The sequence below is a fragment of the Narcine bancroftii genome, chromosome 11 (assembly GCF_036971445.1).
Source record: "Narcine bancroftii isolate sNarBan1 chromosome 11, sNarBan1.hap1, whole genome shotgun sequence".
NCBI lineage: Eukaryota > Metazoa > Chordata > Chondrichthyes > Torpediniformes > Narcinidae > Narcine > Narcine bancroftii.
The window spans coordinates 98788427-98811877 of NC_091479.1; the positions used below are offsets into that span (position 1 = coordinate 98788427).

General features: G+C 41.8%; 2 protein-coding genes across 15 annotated transcripts in view; one reads left to right on the forward strand and one right to left on the reverse strand.

Annotated features, from left to right (window-relative positions):
• The window catches only part of LOC138746189 (chemokine-like protein TAFA-2), a 266704-nt gene that overhangs the window by 243053 nt on the left and 200 nt on the right, over nt 1-23451 (reverse strand). The gene's annotated exons all lie outside the window — the stretch shown is intronic.
• The window catches only part of LOC138746185 (ubiquitin carboxyl-terminal hydrolase 15-like), a 103727-nt gene continuing 103238 nt past the window's right edge, over nt 22963-23451 (forward strand). For all 11 annotated transcript variants that reach the window (XR_011346750.1, XR_011346752.1, XR_011346751.1 and 8 more), the window contains exon 1: nt 22963-23365. The gene's annotated coding sequence lies outside the window, so the exon portion shown is untranslated. The remainder of the gene's footprint in view (nt 23366-23451) is intronic.

Here is a 23451-nt window from a genome sequence, read left to right on the forward strand (position 1 = left end):
TTTTTCCTTGATGCCAATACCATTTTCTTAGCTTGTTCTGTCTTAAGCTGCCATGCTAGAATTTTGTGCGTTTTTTCCCCTAGTTCATAATATTTCTGTTTTGTCTTCATTATGTTCTTCTCCACCTTATATGTTTGTAGTGTTTCATATTTTATTTTTTTATCTGCCAATTCTCTTCTTTTAGTTGTATCTTCCTTCATTGCTAATTCTTTTTCTATATTTACTATTTCCCTTTCCAACTGCTCTGTTTCCTGATTATAGTCCTTCTTCATCTTGGTTACATAACTTATTATTTGCCCTCTAATGAATGCTTTCATTGCATCCCATAGTATAAACTTATCTTTCACTGATTCCATATTTATTTCAAAATACAATTTAATTTGTCTTTCAATTAATTCTCTAAAATCCTGCCTTTTAAGTAGCATGGAGTTTAATCTCCATCTATACATTCTTGGAGGGATGTCCTCTAACTCTATTGTCAATATCAAGGGTGAATGGTCCGATAATATTCTAGCTTTGTATTCTGTTTTTCTTACTCTATCTTGCATACGAGCTGATAACAAAAATAGGTCTATTCTTGAGTATGTTTTATGTCTACCCGAGTAATATGAATATTCCTTTTCATTTGGGTGTTGTTTCCTCCATATATCCAAAAGTTGCATTTCTTCCATCGATTTAATTATAAATTTGGTTACTTTGTTCTTTCTGTTAATTTTTTTCCCAGTTTTGTCCATATTTGAATCCAAATTCAGGTTGAAATCCCCTCCTATTAATATGTTCCCTTGCGTATCTGCTATCTTCAAAAAAATATCTTGGATAAACTTTTGATCTTCTTCGTTAGGTGAATCTACATTGAGTAGATTCCAAAACTCCGAATATATCTGACATTTTATCATTACATATCTCCCTGCTGGATCTATTATTTCCTCTTCTATTTTAATTGGCACATTTTTACTAATTAATATAGCTACTCCTCTTGCTTTTGAATTATACGACGCTGCTGTTACATGTCCTACCCAATCTCTCTTTAATTTCTTGTGCTCCAATTCAGTTAAATGTGTTTCTTGCACAAATGCTATATCAAATTTTTCTTTTTTCAGTAAATTTAAGTTTCTTCCTTTTAATTTGGTTATGTATTCTGTTAATATTTAAAGTCATATAGTTCAGCGTAGCCATTTCATACTTTGTTTATCTTCCCTTTCCGTTTCTCCATCATCACCTTTCCTTCTTATCCATTTCTGCTTTCTTGTTTTGAACACTTTATAAGACAACATTTCTAAAACATCAAACATTTTCCTTATTCTCCTATTTAAAACTTCTTTAACCCCATTCTCCCCTCCCCCTCCTGAGTTGCCCTTTATCCCTTGTCGGGCAACCACATCTCCCCTCTCCATTTGGATTTGCGAATTCACTCGCAAACGTCAACTGATTTTGCAGTGACCGTAACTCCTCCCCACCCAGCCCCCCCAGAAAAGATTTCAATTTTCATATGTAACAAAGGTCACTCTTTTAATTCCCTCCTTATTCCCTCTATTCCCTTCCCTCCCTTATTAATTCTTGTCTATACTCTATATATTTTCCTCTAAATATGGATACATTCATGTATACACACTATATATATATATATATATATATATACACACACACACATATAGTTCGTGGTCATTTTTACTCTCATTACATGTCTTCATCTCTCTGCTTGTTTTGTAGTTGTTCTGCAAATTTCCTTGCTTCCTCTGGATCCGAGAATAGTCTGTTTTGTTGCCCTGGAATAACTATTTTAAGTACCGCTGGGTACTTTAACATAAATTTATATCCTTTTTTCCATAAGATCGTTTTTGCTGTATTGAACTCCTTCCTCTTCTTTAGGAGTTCAAAACTTATGTCTGGATAGAAAAATTTTTTTTGACCTTTATATTCCAGTGGCTTTTTGTCTTCTCATACTTTCTTCATTGCTTTCTCCAATATATTTTCTCTTGTTGTATATCTTAAGAATTTTACTAAAATGGATCTTGGTTTTTGCTGCGGTTGTGGTTTCGGGGCTAAAGTTCTATGTGCCCTCTCTATTTCCATTTCTTCCTGTAATTCTGGTCTTCCTAGGACCCTGGGGATCCAATCTTTTATAAATTCTCTCATATTCTTGCCTTCTTCATCTTCCTTAAGGCCCACTATCTTTATATTATTTCTTCTATTATAGTTTTCTATTATATCTATCTTCTGAGCTAACAGCTCATGTGCCTCTTTAACTTTTTTATTAGATTCTTCTAATTTCTCTTTTAAGTCCTCTACTTCCATTTCTACAATTATTTCTCGTTCTTCCATATTTTCCACTCTTTTTCCTATCTCTGATATGGCCACTTCCATTTTATTCATTCTTTCTCCTGCATTCTTAATTCTTCTTTTTATCTCATTAAATTCTTGTAATTGCCATTCTTTCACTGATTCCATATATTCTTTTAGAAAAGATACATCCATTGTCTTGCCTTTCTCTTCTTCTTCCACTTTTTTCTGTTCTTCTTCTTCCTCTGGGTTGACCATCTGTTGTTTCCTTGTTTTCTTTTTATCCTCTTCTTTCTTGTTGTCATTATTGTCTGTGTTCTGCACCTGCTGCTGTGCTGCAGGTGTCTCTCTCAGCTGTGGAGATCGACTCCGCAGCTGTTCCCCCTCCCGTCAGTGTGTTTTTTTTCATGCGCATCGCGCACTTTTACTCGGCTCTGCGAGCCATTTTTGTAGTCCCGAGCCCGGGACTTCCACTGACCTGAGGGAGCGGGCTCCTCTCTCCGCGGCGGGCCTCTTCGGACAGGTAAGGCCTTCACCTTCTTCTTCCGACATTCTTTCTTCCTCTTTTCTTCCCGTTGTTTTCGACTTTTCTCTCTTCACTGCCATTTTCTTCTCACCTTTATTTTTACTTTATTATAAATTTTAATCTTGTACCTTTGTGCTTTGTGTGTTTTTTTTTAACTTTTCGGGAGAGGGCTGGAATTCCCTGACCGGCCACTACTCCATCACGTGACTCCCCCTCACAAGGTCAATTTTCACTCTTAATTTTCCTATGATTAGAGAGACTGCTCTGTGAGGAAACAAGTTCGACAGATTCCAAGACCAGCTGACCTGTAGGCACGGCTTGACCTTGATTGGCAGGTAAGGTGACTACTGACTAGGTTCCAGCTGGAGAGGTCACATGACACTCTTCCATCCATAGTCCAAACAGGTTCCAGATGAAGAGGTCACATGACAATCCACACTACATTTACAAAGACCAATAGTATGTCGTCAGCCTTACCTGGGCTGCACAGGTACCCTTGGGGGCTCCTCATCTAGCCTGGATTGTATAGGATATTTTCTGCAGATTATGATCAACACTTACTTGTGTTGCAGCAAAATTAAAAAGTTTGTTTGAACAATTTAATGGCTTCTTGTTTATCATCTTGGTTCAGATACTCCACTAGCCATCATGTTGTGTATTAGAATTCACATAGATTTTACATGCTTCTCAAAATGACAATGGAGGTCTGAGGCAGACAAGCAATCTCAAAAATCGTTAGTCATGCATCACATAGCTCTGAATAGCATGTAGCAATTTCTAGCTTGATATATTGCACAATAAAAATAAATGTTAAGGTTTATGGATGGTTCGTACACATAAAAATATATTAAACTCTGCATCATTCTAAATCTGCTTACTGCCGGCCTGTTCAAGGTGCCAGTGCCAGCTCATTCACTGAGATATCAACATTCTCAAAAGGAAAGCAGAACAAGGGAGGTATAAAAAAAATTTTGCACATTGAAAAGGGTTAGACTAAATGAGAAAGAAAACATTCCAGTTGATGGAATGTGAAGGGATACTCTGAATGTGTAATAAAAACAAAGATCAAGACTGAAAAACATGGTATCTAATGAGGAAGGATTCACAGGAACTTTCTTTTCAAAATCATTTATCATTCCCTTGTTATCTTGCATTCATTGCTTGTGTTCAAAAGAGAAAGAATTCTGTATAATATTGTATTTGTCCCAGCTTCAATAAAATCAATATTCCCAATAGTTACTCCATGCAATGATAAGCTTGCCTGGTTATAATAATTTTTGTAATTCTTAATCCCATGTTTGGGAACCATTCAGATATGACAATGCATATCTTGTCAAAGCTTTGGCAAAATCCCTATGCCTTTACAAGGCTTGCCAGCAAAAGCTGCTGACACAAGATCTCTGCCCCGCGGTCAAATAGAAGAAGAAATGGTTGAAGTCAAATCAAGTCAAGTCAAGTTTATTGTCATCTGATTGCACAAGTACAACCTGACAAAACAGTGTTTTCTGGTCCTCGGTCCAAAACACACAGACCCATAACTAGACGTTACACACATACAGAAAAACAATACATTTGCAGGACTAGTATTTCATATATACAAATAAATAAATATTGTTTCATGAATATGAGAGTCTCAGATGGTTCATGTGTCCGTTCCTTTGGTTATTCAACATTCTCACTGCTCATGGGAAGAAGCTGTTCCTCAGCCCGATGGTGCTGGCTTTGATACTCCTGTATCTCTCCCCTGACAGGAGCAGCTGAAAGATGCTGTGTGCAGGGTGGAAGGGGTTCTTAATGATTTTGCACAGCCTCTTCAGACAACAATCCTGGTAGTTCATGTTGATGGTGGGGGGGGGGGGGGGGGGGGGTGGGGGGAAGGGAGACTCCAGTGATCCTCTCTGCCACTCTTATGGTCCTGTGGATTGTCCTCCAATCCATTTCTCTGCAGCAATCGTATCACATTTTGATGCAGCTGGCCAGCACTCTCTCGATATACCTCCTATAGAAGATGGCCAGTAGCCTTTGCGTTTCAGACTTCTTGGGAAGTACAGTTGCTGGACTATAAGAGTGGCAGAAAAGGATCACTGGAGTCTCTTTCCCTCTTCATTGGCGTGATCTACTGGAATCATTGTCTGAAGAGGGCACACAAATTTGTCGATGACCCCTTCCACCCTGCACACAGCATCTTTCAGCTAATGCCTTCAGGAAAGAGATACAGGAGGATCAGATCCAGCACCACCAGGCTGAGAAACTGTTTCTTCCTTCAGGCAGTGAGAAGGCTGAACGATCAAAGGAGATGCTCATGCTAAGCATCCGAGGCTCTATTATTAACTAAAGAATATGTATCTATTTGTGTATATTTGTCTTGCATATGCATTGTTTTTCCGTATGTGTGTTATGTCTGGTTGTGTGCCTGCGTGTTTTGCACCGAGGACCGGAGAACACTGTTTCATCAGGTTGTACTTGTGCAATCAGGTAGCAATAAACTTGAACTTGAATATCCTAACAGTTATAGTAGGTGCTGATTCCATATTCATCCATCTTACAATTAACATAAAGTGAAACTGTTTCAGACTTCATGCTTTACATACAAGATCCTGGAGATACTGGAATCTGAAGTAAAAGATAAAATGAAGAAAGAACTCAGTAGGAGAAGTAGCATCTTGGAGGCAGAGGGAAGGTTGTTGTTTCAGGTCAAGATGCTGCATCAGGATTTCATGTTTCTGGACTTAACAGAATATTGTGCTTATTTCTGATCTCAGTAACATGAAAAGCAACTGTAACAAAGTTATAGCCAGCCAAAGGGGAAATAATGACTAATTCCAATGTCAATAAAATGTGATAGGAGAAAGATTCTTGCACCAAAAAAAATGATAAAATAAAGAATGTGTTAACACTAGAAATTGAAAAGAAAGCTGAACAAACCCATGAGGGAAATGGAAATAAAAATTGGTTTCGATGTTTTGGGTGGGGGATAGAGTTTGTGTAAAATGCTATGTCGCACAAATTAATACCAGGGACTATCTGAGAGGAGGAAGAGTTGCAGCATAAATCCCAACTTCACTGGATAGCAACCATAAGGGCGGCACGATTGGTGTAGCGGTTAGTGCAACACCTTTACTTACAGTGTCAGCGACTGGGATTGGACCGGGGTTCGAATCCCATGCTGTCTGTAAGGAGTTTGTACGTTCTCCCCGTGTCTGCGTGGGTTTTTGTCTGGGGGCTCAGGTTTCCTTCCACTGTTCAAAACATACTGGGGGTGTAAGTAAATGGGGTGTGAATTGGGCGGCACAGATTTGTGAGCCAAAATGGCCTGTTATGGTGCTGTATGTCTAAATTTTTTTTAAAATTTTAAATAACAATTTTTTTCAAGCGGTTTGCTTCCTGAAAATGAATTGAGGATTATGGTAGACAACCTCAAGCTGAACACAAAGATAATTTCAGATTTGCTGTATCATGTAAGAAACTGGAGAAACATTAAATTAATTTTTACTGAATTTAGCATGTTTAATTGCATAACTAACACAGTGCATTAGTTCAACTGACCTAAAAATGTTTTGCCACTGATTTTTGTTTGTACTCAGCATCTGATGCCTCTTGTGTCAGTGTCCAACAATTGTCGGCCTGATACCCCTTTTCCATGGTCGCAATTTCCTGGTGAAACGTTTCACCGTGTTCATCACTGACTGCACCAGGATTAGCCGGGAAGACGTCCAAGTGCGAAGGCAGAAAATGAATTCTCAATGACACGCTGCACTTCATGGCTTTGTCTGCTTGAAGTAGACCTAAAATATGACAGGAAATCACAAAAATAGGGCAAAAAAAGGGACGTGACAGGAACATTTTTGTTTCTTTCGTGATCAGCAATCCAAAATTCACAAAATACTCCCAAAAGTGTTCAGGAAGCAAATCTTCGCTGTCCAGTGTTATCCATCAAAGCGCCCAATAAATAGAAGGGCTTGAGTTCCAATCTCCACTCAATGAACAAGGAACCGATTAATGAAATCATTTTAAAAAATAGGTATTTTGAACTAAAATGTAAAATATAAAAAAGCTTCCTTTTCAATTGTACATGTGTTTTTGAACCATAATAAAATGGCTGGAATCACTGTTAACATCCAATGTGTAAAAGATAAATTAATTATTTTAAAAGAAAAATATTGAAGAGGGTTTTTTAGAAGCACGATCAATAATTTGGGGCAATTGAGAACCTTTAGTCTCCTTGATGATGATCGCTCTTAGACTCTTAATGTGTATTAAATTATGGTTCAGAATGTAATTCTGGCAACATCCAATTTTTGGCAGTCTTCAGGGGTATCTGACCTACATACAAAGGATGTGTTTTGCCACATAGAACCTGTGGTGCACATTTGTTTTTATTTAGATTGAAAATTAGGATCCCATCTCCAATTGGGAGGATGCTCGGACTGCCAGTTATTCAGAGCAACACGTGAAAGAAACTGTCACATCATGCAAAAGCTTCACTAACCCAGGCCAGATCAGGTTTTCAGGCGTACGATCAGGCGCACAAAATCATTGAGCAATCCCTTCCACCCTGTATGCAGCATCTTTCAGCTATTCCCATTGGGAAAAAGAAACAGGGTTAGGGTTAGGGAACAGCTCACATTAACCATCTTATTTACAAAGCAATCTGTTTTGCTCTGAGGACCAGAAAACACTGTTTTGTCAGGTTGTACTTGTGCAATTGGGTGACAATAAACTTGAACTTTCTTTGAACAATGTCGATCACCTCCTGCATATCAGGAGGAGGTAACCTCACAATGTATTCAAGTTGCAATTTTTTCAAGGTGTGGAAATTTCAGCAGGTAAATTGGAGAATATACTAACTACAGACAGGATTAACAGAAAGAACCTTGGTATCCAGCACCTATGGTGATTAGTAGATGCCTGATAAGTGAATAATCCAGTTACTTGAGATTGTGTGTTGTGTAGATTGGCGAACTAACGGCGTGGCATGTCAATTTTATTGCCGTATCTTTTACCTATTTATTTTCCAAGATTGTTTTCTGCTGGTTGCTTGAGGCTGCCAGTTGTTTAAATTCTGTATAACATGGGTTTTACTGTATTTTGGAACTAAAGCTGAGGAGACAGTGAACAAAGGGGATGCTGATAAACTGATTCAGCTACTCATATACTATGGTATAACATACAAGTAGATCACTTATTCCATTCAAGTAAAGAGCATGTTTTACTCATCAAGGCAACAGTGAATTCTGTACCACAGCCCTAGGTCAATGCATGTTTAATATAGGTGTGACGTGAATGATGATGTCACACACTATAGGCTATTCTGTAACACTCAAAGCTTAAACTACAATGACATGCAAAGCAGAGGTAACATCAGATTTGTTATGACTGAATAACTCATATTTAATTTTCATTAACATGAGTCCAATAAGTCTGATAAATTGCAAAATTTATTCTTTTTTTATTTTATTTAATTTTTTTTATGTTATTGTTTATTTTTAAATAAATTTATTAGCATTTCATAATATACACAGCATAAGGAGAATAGAAATAATACAATTAAAATGGTCTGTCCAAGTCCACATCGTATAAGTATCAGATATAAATTCCAAAGAGTGAAAATGTGACATATTAGAAATAATTCTCCTAACAAAGAAAACAGAGATAAAGAACCAATTATAATCTTTGGCTTGGCTTCGCGGATGAAGATTTATGGGGGGGTATGTCCACGTCTGCTGCAGGCTCGTTGGTGACTGACAAGTCCGATGCGGGACAGGCAGGCACGGTTGCAGTGGTTGCAAGGGAAAATTGGTGGGTTGGGGTTGGGTGTTGGGTTTTTCCTCCTTTGTCTTTTGTCAGTGAGGTGGGCTCTGCGGTCTTCTTCAAAGGAGGTGGCTGCCCGCCGAACTGTGAGGCGCCAAGATGCACGGTTGGAGGCGAGATCAGCCCACTGGTGGTGGTCAATGTGGCAGGCACCAAGAGATTTCTTTAAGCAGTCCTTGTACCCATTCTTTGGTGTATCTCTGTCTCGGTGGCCAGTGGAGAGCTCGCCATAGAACACGATCTTGGGAAGGCGATGGTCCTCCATTCTGGAGACATGACCCACCCAGTGCAGTTGGGTCTTCAGCAGCATGGATTCGATGCTTGCGGACTTTGCCAGCTCGAGTACTTCGATGTTGGTGATGAATGTTGAGGATGGAACGAAGACAGCGCTGATGGAAGCGTTCTAAGAGCTGTAGGTGATGCCGGTAGAGGACCGATGATTATAATATTACCAATTATAATATTATCTATAAAAATCCACAACTAATCTACTTATAGATACCATTCTTCAATGTAGATGTCCAGCAGTCCAGTGTTTGTTATTTAATATTTTGTCATGGGGTCTAACATGACGCACTATCATGATATTTTATTACATATCAAGACTATTCAGAATCAGAATTTATTGACATTGTTGCTTTGTGGTAGCATCACCATGCAAACAGTCAATAAATCACAGTTCAAAATAAATAAAAAAGTAGTACAAGATAAGGGAAAAGTCAAAGTAAAGCAGTGCCTGTGATTCATTGTTCATTTAGGAATCTGATGGCAGAGGGGAAGAGGCTGTCCTTGTGCCGCTGATGAGTGCTCATCTTCAGGCTCCCATACCTTTTCCCTGAGGGAGGAGAGTAAAGAGGACATGGCCTGGATGGTGTGGGTCTTTAAGGATAGAGGCTGCTTTCTTAAGACACCGCCTCTTGTAGATGTTCTTGATGGAGTGAAGGCTGGTGCCCAGGATGTCACAGGCCGAGTTAACAACCCTCTGGAGATTTTTCCTGTCTTGAGTGTTATAACCTCTAAAACTCCGGAGGAGTCATGTTCAATTAACATCTTTTGTTGGTCTGGACTCCTGCCCTGACCAGTCTTCATTCTTTATTCTTACATCTTTCTGTTCTTTGCTTATTCCTTGAAGAAAGGCTCAGGCTCGAAATGTCAATAATATATCCTTACTTCCTAAGGACGCTGCGAGACTGGCTGAGTTCCTTCAGCATTTCTGTGTGTTTTTATACAAGATATTCCATCAACCATGGTATAAATTGCTGCAATGTGCCATGGGACAGAAATAACCAATACCAAAGGACATAAATAAATATCCACAGTTACAGTTCATGTAAAAACAAAGTGATGTTTCAATCATGCAAGAGAGATGTTTTGGGTGCTTTATGATCATGGTAGTTCAATAGCTGTCTGGGGAAAAAAAAACTTAAGCCGAGAGATATTGGACTGTGATTCAGAGAGTTACTCTCTCTGAAATGAGCCAAAGGGCTCCAAATTTCAACTCCGAGCACAAATATCCAAAATGTCACTTCACTGCAGCATGGAGGAAGCACTGCACTGTCAGGGATTCCACCTGAAAGGGCTCTAGATGAACATACAAGCACTTATGGTACAAATCTTCCGGAGAAAACCTCTGCTTCTGGGAGTAGCCGCAGTTTCTGTTCCCTCTGCTATTTAATTTTCCAGGTAAATTGGAAATTGTGGAATAAACCATTCACTACGAGTCACACATTCCACCTCTAATTCATCCATTGGTGCAACCTGGTTAATTAATATTATGTTCTTCTTAATTCAGCAGTAATGCACGGGAATCCACAGCTGAAGGAATTTTTTTTTTTTAAAAAGGAAAAGAAAGGGTGAAATGAAGACAAACATTCAGTTTGCTTTGCCTCGATTCCTTTCTCCTCGCACTCAAGTCTGACCACCAGCTGTGAAGGCACCTTGACACATTTAACTCTTCTACAGAACTGACCAAAATATGTCATTGCTAGCAGCATGCTGTTATGGCACAGTGAAAATACACTGCATGGGAAGATCATTGTCTGGGAAGAACTATTGAGGCTGAAAATGTGATGGAACTGTATCCACATGCAAAGTTGAAATGCCAATATCACAGAGGACATCTGGATTAATGACTCTCTGCTAGCATTAATTCAGGTTTATTGTGCTGTCAGACTCAGTAACTCCTCCAAGTCTTTCTTTTTAAAATAATTTTATTGATTTTAATAAAGGACTTACACAAACAAAAAGGTTCAATTCAATAAGAGACATTTACACAAACTAAATTAAATATTCCACTTAACACTAACATACATAAATTGTAAATCATGTCTATAATTCATATTCTAAAGACTATATACATTTTTTAGAAAAAAAATTAATAATGCAAAAAAAAAAGAAAGACAAGAAGAAAATAGAGGAGAAAAACTCAAAAGTCCCCTTTACCAGACACTATATGTGACTGGTATAAAAAGGAAAATGAAAGTTAAAAAAAATAATATAAGGGACGTGGAAAAGATACAAGTCAGATAATTTAAGTAAAATATAAAATAAGATAATGAGTCATAACTGATCCCCCATAACATCTGGAATCTTATATCTGAATTATTAATTGAATAACAAATCTTTTCCCTATTCAAACAGGACATGATGTCTCGCGACCACTGATCATGGGTAGGCGGGGAAGCTTCCTTCCATTTAAGTAAAATCACTAAAAGAAGTGGCACGACTCTGAACAAGATATAAAGAAGATTCATTCCATCCCCACGTGCCGAAGAAGGGGGGTCCACCAAAGGCTTCAGTGTTAAATCTATATTAAAATATTTGATAGTGTATGGAAAACCTCTCTCCAGTATTTTTCTCCAAATCAGTTCTCCTCCCTTTGCCATCTCCACTCACCATCAAAAGAAACGCATTATTAAAAAGATTCAATTGAAATACAGTATAGAGTAATTGAGCTTAGTGGTATATTTTTATATTGGTCAGTTTTTGAATAAAGTATTGTCAATGAAAGGCATTTATAAGGATGCGGAGGTCAGTCTTCATCAAAAGGACTATTTTTTTTTATTTAGACATACAGCACAGTAATGGCCCATTTTGACCCACAAGTCTGTGCCATCCAATTTACACCCAATTAACCTACAGCCCGCCCCCCCCGGTATGTTTCGAGCAGTGGGTGGAAACCGGAGTCCCCGGGGTAAACCGTGCAGACATGGGGAGAACATACAAACTCCTTACAGATAGCATGGGATTCGAATCCCAGTCCAGACCATTGGTGCTGTAAAGGCGTTACGCTAACCGCTATGCCAACCACATCACCCCAATAGAATAGATGGCTTTCACTTCTATTTCAAGTCACACTGTCCTTTTTATCATGGAAGCAATGTAACCATGTCTTCAGGGACATTAATGTGGTGAAACTACTTGCATTTGTAAATACCTTTGACCTATATGTTGACCCTGCTCTCACTGGCCGGCTCGTGACTCCTTCCCTTTATTCCCCATACAGGCTGTCATGCCATAACCCTGCCCCGTTTGAACCCGAGCCAACAACTCAAGAGATACTGTCCATCTCTAGCTAATAAAAGCCTTCAGCTACAGTATTTCAGTCTTTTGGTTAATTGATCATCCATCAACTATTGAACCTGTTTTCAAATACTTGAAATAGACAGGGTGGGGTTTATACACCTTGGATACTGTAATGGAGGATTAAAACCATGTACTCAGATGCTTTTTGCTTATGTGGAACTGACGACACTGGGTCCACACGCAGGTCACCTTACTTTCAGAACTAGCAGATGTAATTAAACTCAGCCATGGGGACTTATCTGAAGATACACTTTGAAATGGAATTCCACCGTGAGGCCCAGGGAAAGCAGTTGTCAAATACGACACTCTGAAATTGACGTATTGGTCACAACCTGTCTTGCTCAAGAAGTTTTAATGAGTCCTTGTATCTACGAGATAAACCAGGATATCATAGCATCCTGCTCCATAATAATTAATCTTCTAAATTGTAGAATAGTATGCTCAGCTTTGATTTTGACTGACAAATGTTAGAGGGAGTGGGTGCATGATTAATTGTTTTTGGGGTATAAAAGTCTGTGGTCCTGCTGCTGAAGTTTAGACTCTCCGAGGGGTGGGAACACCCCTTGTCAAGAAGGAAGAACAGCCAGAGTCCGAGCAACGTCCCGGTCGGGGGAGGTGGAGAAGCTGCTACCAGCGCCCTGACAACCTACTACAAGTGTGCAGTTGTTGCCTCGCTTCGGCAGTTGGGACCAGTCCAAGCGTTGATAAGTATAGTTGGGAAGGGCTTGCATATTGTAGTGTGAAATCAGCTTTTGAATTAGTAATAAACATTTGTATAAACTGAACTGCTCTCGGTGTGTGTGTCTATTTTCTTTCGGTAGCTAAAACACTGTGACCAATCTAAAATGAACAAAATGAGAGGTATAAGTTTACCCAAGACAGATACAAATATTGTTGAAATAATAATTTGACACATTCAGTGTATGGCCTTCATTTGCAAATAATTTCCAAGTTGATTCCCAAGGGGAGTACTTTTGAGGGCTACCTTAAAATGAAAGATAGAAGGTGGCAGGAATGGACTGCTTGACTTCCGCCCTTGAAGGTGACATCAGGCTTGAATCAGGCCAGATAAGACGATGCGGTGAGATAACTGCGTGGGTGCAGTTACTCATTGGGTCACCATGGGAATGACAATTTTAATTTTTAACCAATGTTGAAGGAATTCAAAACTATCAGATATAATAGGGTGGCAGGGTCAGTATAGCAGTTAGTGCAACACTATTATTGCACCAGCGACTGGGGTACAAATCCAGCGCTGTCTGTAAGAAGATTTCACATTCTCCCTGTGCTTGCTTGAGTATCCTCCAGGTGTTCTGGTTTCCTCCCAACCTTCAAAATGTATGGGGCATTGTAGGTTAATTAGTCACATGGATGTATTTTGGCAGTGCAGGTTAGTGGGCCTGATGAAGGGCTCAGGCACAGTTATGTACTCTACCAGAGATCTCAGGCTGAGACTCAGAGGCAGAATATTTGCTCCATCCGGCTAGTGGCATGTTAGCCACTGTGAAAAGGTTTGCTGCTTCTACATCCAGACATCCTTCTGCATCCCTGTCCAGCACCATTGACCAACTGTCTCCTTACATTGGTCAACCTATCAGATGAGCTTCAATGAATTGAGATGACTTTTTTTATATTCTTGTTGGTGGTTTTAGAAAAGGCGTGCTGAATTTATGGAAGAATGTTGCTGGTTATCAAATATATATCTGGTGGGGTAATTTACAGCTTCAGTCTTCAAAATATCATTTATGCTATAAGTTGCTATCAAATGTTGGAGCAGAGCCAATTCTCAAAGTGAAATTAATGTAAGGTTCAAGTCAAGTTTATTGTCATCTGATTGTACAAATACATCCCGACGAAACAGCATTCTCTAGTCCTCGGTGCAAAACACACAGACACACATACAGACCAACAATGAATATGCAAGACAAATATTCATACAAAAAAATACTGCTGGTGAGCAACTGCTTCTCCTGCCCACCTCTAAGAGTGAAAATAACTATCTGTTTCCTGTGCAATACACAAACCTGCTAGAGAAACTGAGCAGGTCACACATCGTCCATAGGAAGTAAAGGGTAAACAGTGTTTCGGGCCTGGGCCCTTCTTCATACCTGATCGAAACTTAGGTTACCCTTTACTTCCAATGATGCTACATGACTTGCTGAGTTTCTTCAGCATGTTTCCCGCGCTGTCTATAAGGAGTTTGTATGTTCTCCCCACGTCTGTGTGGGTTTTCCCCGGGGGCTCTGGTTTCCTCCCACCGTTCAAAACGTACTGGGGGTGTAGGTTAATTGTGTGTAAACTGGGCTGCATGGACTTGTGGGCCAAAATGGCCTGTTTCTGTGCTATACGTTGAAATTTTTTTTTAATTTAAATTTAAAAATTTAACATTTTTGTGCACTGCACTCAACTCTGCAGACTTTCTTGTTCAACACCACTTGCTTCCCAACTATGGAAAATGGCGGCGCTGCCGGTGCTTCTGTCACAGCAGGGCTGTCACTGATGTGGACCCAGGAGAGTGGAGACACAGTGGTGCTCCTAGGGGTTTAAACTGTCAGTGGCTCTGTACAGGCTTTAAGCAGCCTGTTAAAGGAGCAAATGGCGTTGGTAAGAAAAATCCTGCAACCGCAGCATCCATGCCCAAGATGGCAGCACCTGTGCTCGGCAATAGCCATGAGGGATTGCAGACACCAGGGAACAGCAGGCCGACGCAGGGCATGAGAAACGGGGAGAACACCCCCCCCCCCGATGAGAAAGAGAAGCAGAGGCAATGACACTACAGGGAAGGTGACCACAGCGATTGACCAGCGAGGGGCTCAGCGGCTGAGGTACCCACATAGGCTGCAGGTGACTTGCGGTTAGGGGACCAGCACGTACTGTGAGCTGCTGGAGGTGGGCTCATGGGAAACAGGTATCGGAGCCGGGATTCGAGATGGTGCTGATGGCAAGTGGGGCTCCCGAAGGCCGTCGGGTGCTGAAGGCTTTCTCATTGTGTCAGAGGTTTGGATCTGGGCTTGGGTTGGATTAGATAGGAGTCTTTAAATGTGCCATCTTCCAAACAACTCATTAATACTATGAACATATATCGAATATATATGCTCCACCTCAATGCATTTGGGAAGACATTTCAATATTACAGGTAAATTTGATTGCAAAGGGCTTCACCTGTGCCTCAGCACCAATCAGTACATTTAATAAAACTCTAATTGTGAAGGAAGCCCCATCCAATTCCAACTTCAAGATATTGCAATTACAATTAAGTTCATTTGTAAATACAAATGAAATCTGACTGCATTCATTTGCAATGCAAATATCACTCGTCTTGCTGAAAATTTTGTTAAAAGATTGTACACATCCTCCAATTATAATGTCAAACTGCAGATCAGCTCATTTGCATTGGGGCAGAATGGATTTTTTGGCACTGAAGCGTTTTTAATACATTTCTTCAGGAATATAGTTTTTAAATTTAATAAACTCACATAATAAAGCAGAGGTGCTCATTTCCAATTCTAAGCACTCAACAACAAGTGGAATTGTTAGCAGGGAGTAAGGATAGAAGGGGTTTGGAAAAGGAATACAACATGGACAACGGGGAAGTCATGTGAAAGCAGGAAAGGTTGTGTCGCGGTACTGAGGGATTACAGAACAGCACAAACACAAGGCAAAGAGTAAAATGGCCCGGTGCAATGAGTGTAGGGATTGGTGAGAAAGATCAAATAGGATTAGAATTCTCATGAAGAAGAATCATGAAATGACTTGAGGGTGTAGCTTGTGGATCCCCACAACACCTGGATTCAGTCTTGGCCTCGGATGCTGTTTGTGTAGAGTTTGTAAATTCATCCTCCTGGATGTTCTCCAGGTGCTCTGGTTTCTAGTTAATTTAGGGATAGAGGGAAACAGACCCTTCAGGCCCACGCTACCCAAATGTGACTAATTAATCTACGTCTTTGGAACGTGGGAGGAAACTGCAGCCTCCAAGGAAAACCCACACAGTTAAGGGGAGAACAAGCAAACTTGTTCCAGACAGCGATGGATTTGAACCCAGTGCTGTAATAGCATTCTGCTAACCACTACGCTAACCATGCTGCCATTTCCTTCAAACATCTCAAGGACATGTGTCTTCATAGGTTCACTGGCATTGTAAACTGCCCCTAATATGTTGGTAAGTAGTAGAGTATGGGGAAAGAAAATGGGGGTAGGGAATTAAAAAAAACAGAGATGAATGGAAGATTAGTGAAGATGGGTGCTTGATGGTCAGCACAGTCTTGATGGGCCAAAGGTCCAGTTTCTGGGCTTGATAGAACAGAGAAGGGTATTTGGCCATTTATGGAAGAACTTTAAATGGAGCAAAACACCCCAGGTCCTTGCAGGAGTTCAACAGAAAATTGATGTGCAGCAACACGAGGCGATCAAAACCTTATTCGGGGAGTTACATTTTGCACAGCATCCAAAAGTTGGAAAGAGATTGACAGGCTTGGAGCAGTTGAGAGAGGAAATTTTGGAGTTGAGGGATTGGTGGATGAAGACGTTACTAAATGGCTAAATTTGGGGATAGTCAAGAGACCAGAATTCGGTGTAATGTCATGTTCAAGTTTATGACTGTACATATACAACCAGACAAACTAGTGTTCCTCCTGACCACAGTGCATGCTCATACACATAACAGTTCTCACACGGCACATCAAATAAAAATCATAAGTATTCATAGAAATATAAATAAAATACATTTTATAAATGTTTAAATTTAGACATACAGCACAGTCACAGGCCCTTCCAGCTCAAGACCGTGCTGCCCAATTAGAGCCAATTCACCTACAACCCCCAGTACATTTGGAACAGTTTTGAAGAGTGGGTGGAAAATGGAGCACCCAGAGGAAACCCATGCAGACATGGGAAGAACGTGCAAACGACTTACAGAGACTGCCAGGTTTGAACAACGGTTGCTGGCGCTGTGACAGCGTTGTGCTAACCACTACGCTTACCGTGCCGCCCTTCTGGAATATCTGGAATAACTTACTCTATTTCATTAAGAGGTCCAAGGTTACAGGATACCAATCTCACAGCCTGCGGGAAGAAGCAGTTCCCCACTGGGCAGTTCTGATTTTGATGCTCGCATCTTTGACATGGGTCAAAGATACTGTAATGAATAGTGGGGATCCTCAATAATTCTTTGACCCCTCTTTAAGCAACACTCCCAGTCGTCAGTAGAGGAAAGGAAGACCCCAGTTATCTTCTCGGCTGTTTTGATGATCATCCGTATTGATTTCCAGTCCAATGCCTTGCAGCTGCTGTACCACCCAATAATGTAGCCAGAAATTACACTCTGAATTGTACTCCTGTAAAATGTTGTCTAGATGAGGTTCATTATCCACACTTTAGCTAGATACAGTTACAGAGAAAGGGCAAGACTGTGGAAGGATAAGGACACAAAGTTTAAAAAGCTAAAATTGAGGAATAATTAAACTGGGAACCAGGTGACCTGTGATGGGTAGCTTGATGGAGTGGGATGCAAATTTAAGTCAGTGGTAATAGGCCCCTCCCCTGTTGAGAAAGAGAAGCAGAGGAGAAGACCTGACAGGACAGTGACCATGGCAGCAGCAAAGGGCTTGGCAGCTGAAGGACCTACTAGGCTGTGGGTGATTTCAGTCGGGGGTCCCGCACAGGTTGGGGCTGCTGGAGGGTGGCTCATGGGAACCATGTATCGGAGAGGGTGTTGAGGGCAAGAAGGGCTCCCGAAGGGCTTCAGGCGCTGAGGGCCTCCTGATCGTATCGGTGTTTTGTATCTGGAGTTTGGGTGGCCGATGGATTGAGTAGGAGTCTGTGCAGCTGCAGAAGCGCTGGAGGCGAATCCACCAGCACTCAGTAACACTGAAGGGACTCTCTTTTGCTTTTCTTTCTCTCATACAGTAAGAAGCAATGGGATCATGGCGACTCTTTGTATGCCTTACAGCAAGCAAAAAATAAAGTATATAATGTATGTTACATTTTTAATGTATTACTACATGACAATAAAACAAGCCTTGAACCTAGATATTTGACATTAAAGGGCCTATCTCATTGGCCTGGTGACTAGGTGGCGACCTGGTGGCGACTCGATTCTCCGCTGGTTGCAGAAACGTCTCCGCGACGTCTCCTGGAGGCTAGGGAGTCTTAGGAAATTCAAACATGCTCAATTTTTTTGGAGACTTTTTCCAGTCTCCAGCAGGTCGCGGAGACATCTCCCCAGTCATGGACAAAATTAGTCTCCGCGACGTCGCTGCAACTGATGGAGATGTTGCGGAGACTAATTTTGTCCGCGACTGGGGAGACGTCTCTGCGACCTGCTGGAGACCAAGGAGACTGAGGAGACATTGTGGTGACATTGCGGCGACGTCGTGTAGACATATCCCCAGTCGCAGAGACGTCGAAGCAACTGCCAGGTAATATGGTTGTCACCTTGTCTGGAGACGCTGCGGAGGCGTCTCGGATGTTGCCCTGGCGTCGCTTTGGTGAGAGCGCAAGCCATTTTTTGGTCTCCCGAGTCGCCTGAGTCGCCGTGACTGATCAGTCGCTGCAGTCACGGCGACGTCTCCGCCAATGAGATACCAATGTTAAATAACAACAAAATTGTATGAAGGATATGAGGCCAGGTAATCTGTTCTCTTATTGTCCCCCAAAACTTTGCCTCTCTCTCTTCCTATTCTTTCAAGCTGATTCCCGAAGTATTTTATTGTTTCCCCTTTGAAGCTACACTTTGTGGCCTCCATTGATTGTGGTCGACCATGGGTACCACGCCTAAAGTGAAGCTGGAGTGCCCCCTCCAGGGCGCAAGCCAGGGCAGAGAAGATAGTGGGACCACACCCCCCTCCATGCTAATGACAGCTCCAATGGAACAATGAAAGTCGATACATTTTGGTGCCGGCAGCATGGCAGGAGTTGCCATGCTGGTGCTGGGTACTCCACCCCCGAATTTTTACCTCGGGGTTTACTCCCAAAGCCTTTCTGATGAGCGGGTAGAGCCACAAGGCAGCAAAGGTTTGAAATCTGGGTTTTCCCTCTCCTCGATGAGTTACCATCCATAGTTAACGAGCCCCATCTGTCCAGAGCAACTGGTTCAAGGCACCAGTGGCCCGTCTTTGCCCCTTTTCCTGTCAGTGAGAACAGCTCCATCGGGCATAAGAACTCTGCCACATGTGAAGGCCAGGAATGGGAATTGTTTGTTAGAGAATGTTTGAGATGCATGCCATGAAGAGCATTTGTGTAGCAGTGGGAGCTCGTCCCCAAGATCACCCTTCGGCTATGACAACCTTTAGAGCCTAAGAAGCTACACTATTGCATCCATAAATATCCTTGGAAGGTGACAAAGAAAAATAGACACATTAGTAAATCGGATATCTCCAGCAATCCATGCACACTTGGAATGCTTTATTTTGGCTTGTAATCAGAAGTCCTTGAGCTACCTTTCAGGACATGATTAAATTGTAAATGCAAGCAGGCAAAAAATGACAAAATATCCTGTGGAACACGAAGGTAGCTGAGTTGTTAAAACTGTGCAACTATTGTCAAATGTAATGAGTGTAAAAGTGTGAGAAGTATCATATCAGTGTAGTCAATTGTGTCGAATTAGATTTGGAGCATTGAGAAATTTATTGTTGGATAGTAAATAAACAACGGAGACACATCTGCTTGTGGAATTCCCTCATCCACTCCACTCTTCTCACCAATCCCGATTCCTGTGAAGCAACACTTGTGAATCTGCAGGGGTCGTCTGCTGTATTTAGTGCTTTGTTGTGGCCTCCTCTACATCGGGGAGACTGGACGCAGACCGGGAGATTGTTTCATTGAGCACTTTCGTTCTGACCATTGCAATACAGAGACTTCCCAGTGGTCAATCGTTTTGATTCCCACACTGACACGCCTCCCCATGGCCTCATGCACTGCCAAACTGAGACTACTGCAAATCCGAGGAACAACACCTAATATTCCATTTGGGCGTTCTCTGACCAGATGGCATTCACATCAGCAGTTTCTGTTAAACCCTTTCCCCGAGTCTCTCTTTCCCTATCCCTCTGTCTCCTTTCCACAAGATTCACACACCCCCTTCCCTCTCCATTCAAATAACTACCCGTCCCCATCACTTCCCAGCTTTTTTCTCTTCCACCCTCCCATCCACATCCACCTGTTAGCCTGCGTCTTCCTCCCTCCTCTCTTGACCCCCCCCAATCTTTTTATTCAGACACCTGCCTGCTTTGTGCTTATACCTTGACGAAGTTACCCTTTACTTCCTCGAGATGCTGCATGACCTGCTGAGTTTCTCCAACTCTTTTGTTTCGTCCACGTTTGCTTGCAACCTTTAGTGCTGCAGTTCTTCTTCATTGCTGCTGGTGGCACTGCTGAGCACACAATTTCAATAGCACCTTATATGACCTGAGTGCATCCAATGTTTCAGATTTTAAGTTCTTTTTTAGATTCAGCCATACAGCATGATATCTGATCCTTCCGGCCCATGAGTCTATCCCACCCAAATGCCACAATTAACCTAAAACCATCCCCATATGTTTTTGAAGGGTGGAAAGAAACCAGAACACCTGGAGGAAATCCATGCAGACATTGGGAGAATGAACAAACACCTTACCGACAGTGGGGGATTCGAGCCTGACTCACTGGTGCTGTAATAGTGTTGTACCAACCGCTATGCTAACCGTGCCACTCTCTACGCTAATTGTGGCACCCATCACGGTGAATGCCCTTTTTAAGTACAGTTGTTATAACGAAGGAGAAATATGCTATCCAAATTAAGGCTCCTCTTTTTATATTTGCCATATTGGCTGAGACATTACCTTCTCTTCAAAACATCTAGCATGTTATCTTTTCTAAAGCAGCAAGTATGGTTCAACCTCTACCTGAAGGTGGATACAATCTGTATATTATCCAATTCCTAGCTACCTGTTCCCCCAAAAAAGATCATTGCTTTGTCATCTAAAGATAAAACTGCAGCTGCTTCACCCACTTCACAGTAACGGCATCACCTAAAACAGTAGATACTATGCCATAGGTGCTCCGTAGATAGAAAGGGATTACTTAAGGTGGTATGTGAGTGGAAAAAAAGAACTGACCTAAAGGCTATTACACACGTTTTAATTTCTCCTTATTTTTGTCTGGTAAAGCTCCTAGTAACAGTTAATTTTCTTTGGTTGTCCACTTTGGAACAGCTTTATCTGATCTTGATGAATATTTCCATTGCTTCTTCATTAAGTCGAAAAACGTTTGACAATCATTTTATTGCTAGTTGCTGCAGACCTTAATTCAACAATTCTTCTCTATGCAATTTCACTGCCATCAATTTTCTCCCTTGGCTGATCTGATGATCTTGTATCGGGAACAAAGTCATCAAGCCGTTTGAAGTTCCTGACACATTTGATGCATGCTTTTTGCCACATAAAATTCTAACCTTGAAGAAGGGCTCAGGCCTCAAATGTCAGTAATACATCTTTATCTCTGATGGACTCTGCGAATCCGGCTGATTTCCGGCTGCTAGTCCGGTTGAGTTCCTCCTGCATTTCTGTGCTTTTACTACAATTACAGCATCTCCAGACTTTCATCTTTCGCTCAGTGATGACTTTTTTTTTGCAGGCAGTCCTGTTGGACATCTCGTACATCAGTTAGAGAAGCAAAAGAGAGGTCTGAACCTCCAACATGGTCAGGAACCCCTAAGCATCTTCGGCATCCCCTCGCATCATGGTTCTGATACCTGGTTCAGCCAGTCTCCACCATCCGCAGCCCTTTGTGCATCCCCCAACAGCAGTCTCCAGCAACCCACCAGCCCTCTGTGGATTCCTCGCCTCAAGTTGCCAGCAGTGTTGGTCTTTCAGCCGCAGACCCCTCTCACTGGTCTGCCTCCATGATCACCGTCTCCTCTGCCTCTCCTTCTCAGACAGGGGATAGTCTCCCCGATTTCTGGTGCCCTGCAACAGTCGTCTGCTCCCCTAGAGTCAGCAACCCCTTGTGGCTATTGCTGATCATAGGCACCACCATCTTGGGAGCAGACCCCACGGCTGTGAGATGTTAAATAAAACTACCACTGCTTCATTAACAGGCCATTCGAAGCCCGTGCGGAGATTAGAGCATAGGAAAGTGTACATTGTACCAGAGTACAGAAGCTCAGCATTACAGAGAGAGATCAGTTTGTATAGAGCAAAGGAAGGATCGATTACTTTTAAGGAATTGCATCATTGATTGTAAAACAATCAAGTTCCTAACCCCTTGCTCTACTGGGTATTCAACTATGAATGTGTGGCCTGGTATGATGACAACACCATCACTGAAGATATCACAGTAATGGGTTGTATAAAAAGATGCAATGAGTCAGCATACAGGAGGGAGATTGAAAACTTGGCCAAATGGTGCACCAACAACAGCCTCGTACTCAATGTCACCAAAACTAAGGAGCTGATTGTTGACTTCAGGAAGGGGAAATCAGATCCAGTGAAGAGGGGTGAACAAATTTAAGTGCTTGGGAGTCACTATCTCAGAGGATCTTTCCTGGGCACAACACAGAAGCACATCAGCACCTCTACTTCCTCAGGAGTTTGCGGAGGTTTGCCTTGACATCAGAAGCCCTGGCAAATTTCTACAGACGTGTGGTGGAAAGTGTGCTGGCTGGCTGTATCACGGGGACATCAATATCTCTGAGCGTAAGGCCCTGCAAAAGGTAGCAGACAAGTCCCATGACATCACAGACAAAACCCTCCCCAACGTCGAGAACATCTCCGGGGAACGCTGCCGTCAGAGAGCATCAGGGACCCCCACCACCCAGCACACGCTCTGTTTTTGCTGCTGCCATCAGGAAAGAGGTCTCGGTGCCACATGACTCGCCCCCCCAGGTTCAGGAACAGCTGCTCCACCTCCACCATCAGACGCCACGCCAACAAACTCAACCAGGGACTCATTTAAGGACTTTCTTTCGTACTTTATTGGGTTTTTTTCTCTCTGTATTGCACAGCCAGTTGGTTTACATGGTGTACAGTGGTTTTACACCCCCAAATAAGAGGTTAATTCGGCCTCGCCTGCAGGAAAAAAAGAAGCTCGGGGTTGAACGTAGGAACTCTGACAATAAATGTGAAATCTGAAAACGCTGGTGGCAAAACATCTTTAGACTGGACGCCTTCCCCATCGCAAAGAAAGAAGGTCAGTGGGACTAGCGGAATGATGTTTCAGCACAGACTAGAGGGGCCGAGTGCCCTGTTTTCTGTGCTGTATGGTTCTATTTAATT